The sequence below is a fragment of the Lagopus leucura genome, unplaced genomic scaffold, assembly GCF_019238085.1.
Source record: "Lagopus leucura isolate 7727_CA_CO unplaced genomic scaffold, USGS_WTPT01 Super-Scaffold_100001, whole genome shotgun sequence".
Classification (NCBI taxonomy): domain Eukaryota; kingdom Metazoa; phylum Chordata; class Aves; order Galliformes; family Phasianidae; genus Lagopus; species Lagopus leucura.
Genome location: NW_024962262.1, coordinates 17,056,388 through 17,059,659, shown reverse-complemented (window position 1 = coordinate 17,059,659; position 3,272 = coordinate 17,056,388). Strand labels below are relative to the sequence as shown.

The window sequence follows — 3,272 nt, the reverse complement described above, 5'->3', positions numbered from 1 at the left end:
ACAATTACCTCCCTCACAGTGCTGGCGACCTCATTTTTGAATCAGCCCAGGATACTGTTGGCCTTCTGGGCTGCAACATGAGCACACTGCTGGCTCATGTTTTTTTCATCTACCAGGACCTCTGAATCTATCTCAGCAGGGCTACTCTCAAGTTCTTCTCCCAATCTGTAAGCACATCTGTAATGTTTCCCTTTTTCCAGTCACCAGGGGCTTTGCCTGACAGCCATGACTTCTCAATTATGATGGAGGGTGGCTTGGCAACCACATCAGCCAGCTCCCTCAGGACCCTGGGATGCATGTCATTCAGCCCTATAGACTTACAGACATTCGGTCATACAAGGCACTCTCAAACTTGCTCTGCTTTTACAGTGGTGTGAGAATCCTTCTTTGTTTTTTTTTGGCTCAAAGCTTGCTTTTTCTGAGGTTTTTCTTGTGATAAGACTGAATGATTTGTTGAGGAGGTAAGTGATGGGTGCTAACCGTGTGACAATCGATTTCGCTTTGGGAACATTTGAAAGCCCCTTCCTCCAGAGCTGCTTGCTCTGTAGAAGAGCGGAAGAGAGTGCTCAGGAGTGTTCACTGGTGGAAGATCTGGTCTGTGACTAAATCACTCCAGCTTGGTATGGAAGGCTGGGGGATGATGCCATTGTATCCTGTGAAGGCAAGATACAAGTTGGTGCCTCCCTGCTTCCTCTTCTCTGCTGGCAAGGCCAGGAAGATAAGAACAAAGGAATTTCCTGCTGAGGTCCCAGAGCCAGAAGCTGCCACTCAAAGGAGAGCTGACTCAACCACCTTGGGTTTGAGCTGTCACTCAAAAGAGAGCTGATTCGACCACTTTGAAACCATTGAAAAGGGGCCATCATCACCCTGGTCATTGTCGTGGTCAATAGAACAATGCCTGACAACCCACCACTACTGAAGATCAAAGACCAAACTACGAACCACACTGAATCCATGGTGGTGACTATCTCCCTCTTGCTTCCTATAAAGACTCCTTGCTTCTTCTTTTCTATCTTTTCTATTGCCCTCCTTCCCTTCCCCATTACCCTAATTCATAATAGTGTCCATCCTCCCCTTCCCCATTTCCCTGATTAAGATTTGTAATAAACTGGTTGGACCAACATTTGAACCGTTGTTTCTTAATCTCACGCTGGGTATATAGATAATAAAAGAACCTCCTCTCCCTCCTATAAATTGGAGTGAGACATTTATTTAATGGCGTAGTCGGCAGGATACCCACTGTGAGAGTGTTGTCCTTCCAGATATAGTCTGAAACTCTCTTTGTGTGCACCTCCTGGAGTTGCATGGAGCAATATTTTTGAAAACTTAGACGTGAGTCCTTCTCCAGGAAGACCGCTCCACATTCTGAAACTTTGCTGTTTATGTGCATACCTCTCAGGGACGTATGAATTAATTTTGATTACCTTTGATTACCATTGTGTGTGCCTCCTCGGGAAGACCTCTCTGCATATTGTGATTTAAGGATCTTGTAACTTAAGTGTGAAATTCGAACCTTTTTGTGTGCTTCCCTCAGAAAAAGGGAAGAGTGATTGGACCATTTGCATTGTTTAATAGGTGTTGTGTGCCTCCCTGGGGGGAGGTAAGGAGTTACCTGAGCTTTTGAATAAGTACACCCCCACCTCCCTTAGTGTAGATTTTTCACTGTATTGAAAAATGAGTGACACCATGAAAAGTGAAGATGTATTATTTGATCTTTTAGAAAAACATGGTGCTCAATCCTCTTTATCAGGTATGGATTGGGCACGACAGAACTGGTATAACTTGCAAGTGTTTCAGACCGTATTAGTGTTCTGCAAAAGAATGCTCGTACACGAGCTGGAAAAGGAAAGTCATTTATTTGTGCCGTACTTGGGGCTACTTTAAAAGCAGCCGTGGAGTTCTGAGATGAAAAGCATTCAGCAGAAATCCAAACTATACAAGCACTCGGTTGAAGAATTGGTTAAAGTAACACAAGAATTGGTGAAAACTGCAGAATCAAATAGTGAACCTTGAGGAACAACTAGAAAGAGAGAAACGTCATTTGGCTTTGTTGCAAATGGCTTTTAAGGAACTGTTAAAGTGTAAGCATGCCAGGAATACCATCACCCATAGTTTGCCTCAAGAAAAAACTTTTCCTCAAGTGGAACTACAAGGAATGAAGGAAAGGCTAGATAAATTAGAAACTCCAATAGCCCCATTGCGTCCTTTGATAAAAACTGAATCCACATTCGATAACAGCGAGGAACTAGATCCTCAAATGAATGTTAAGGAAATTCCCTTCTCAGCCACTGAACTGGCAAAACTGAAAAAGGATTTTAGCCTCTCTTCAAAGGAATCTGAAACAGAGTATGTGTGGAGGGTTAGCCTCACTGGTGGCGACCAGATTCAGTTAACAGAAAAGGAAGCACAAGGTTATTGGGGAGCAGGAGCATTTTTAACTGCTGGCAACAGTCGTGCTCCCCGGTCCTTAACACAGAGGGCTGCCTATTGGGCAGGTGGTCTCAACCCTTTAGAAAGGGGAGACCCTCTTGCCATTACTGGAAGAACTGATCAGTTAGTAGTGTTCAAAAGGCTCTTGTCTCCAAATGATGTATGATATAAAGCTGCAGCCACACCATGAATCACCTATGATGATGCCTGTTGATCCTGAAAGAATGACCCCTCTAATTAGGGGGCTTCCAGAGTCGTTAAAACCTATAGGGATACAACTGCAAGGAAAAATAGACGCTATGTCTCAGGGAGAGAGAACCCGGCCAGTGTTAGAAGGAACTGTAACCCCCAACCATCTGCAGTCAGGAAACAAAGTATGGATGTGGGGGGAGGTTGCCCAAGAATTAATTAACTATGGAAGAAAATATGGGCCGGTGATTTCTTCCTCCTAAATTTGAACCAAGGGAAGTAAGACGTGCAGCAGTCAGCCTTGCCCCCAGGCCACCTAGCCCAAAGCTCAGTGGGACTGGAAGGGTCTCATTGTCAGTAAAAACAGGTAGGAGAAATATTGATCATAAACGTAATTGTCTCTGGTTACTGGGCTGGCAAAAGGGTGTTCCATGAGACTTGATGAATGGATTACCCACTGTCAGGTTAGAGAAATTAGTTAACTGGTGGCCAGAACAAAAGCTCCAGAATCTCGAGGAAAGCAAAATCCCAGGTCCTAGGGTCTCTCCCAGGGAACCTGAGCAGCTATCCAAGCCATTAGAAAACTGATGTCTTCACCCCTCCCAAGTGAGCAGGGTGAGGGCGGTGAAGGGTGGATGCATTAGAAAGCTCAC

At 44.7% G+C, this 3,272-nt stretch overlaps 1 pseudogene; it reads left to right on the top strand.

Annotated features, from left to right (window-relative positions):
- The first annotated feature begins 1,686 nt into the window (after nt 1-1,686).
- LOC122177200 lies at nt 1,687-3,054 on the top strand (annotated as a pseudogene).
- Nucleotides 3,055-3,272: the final 218 nt, after the last annotated feature.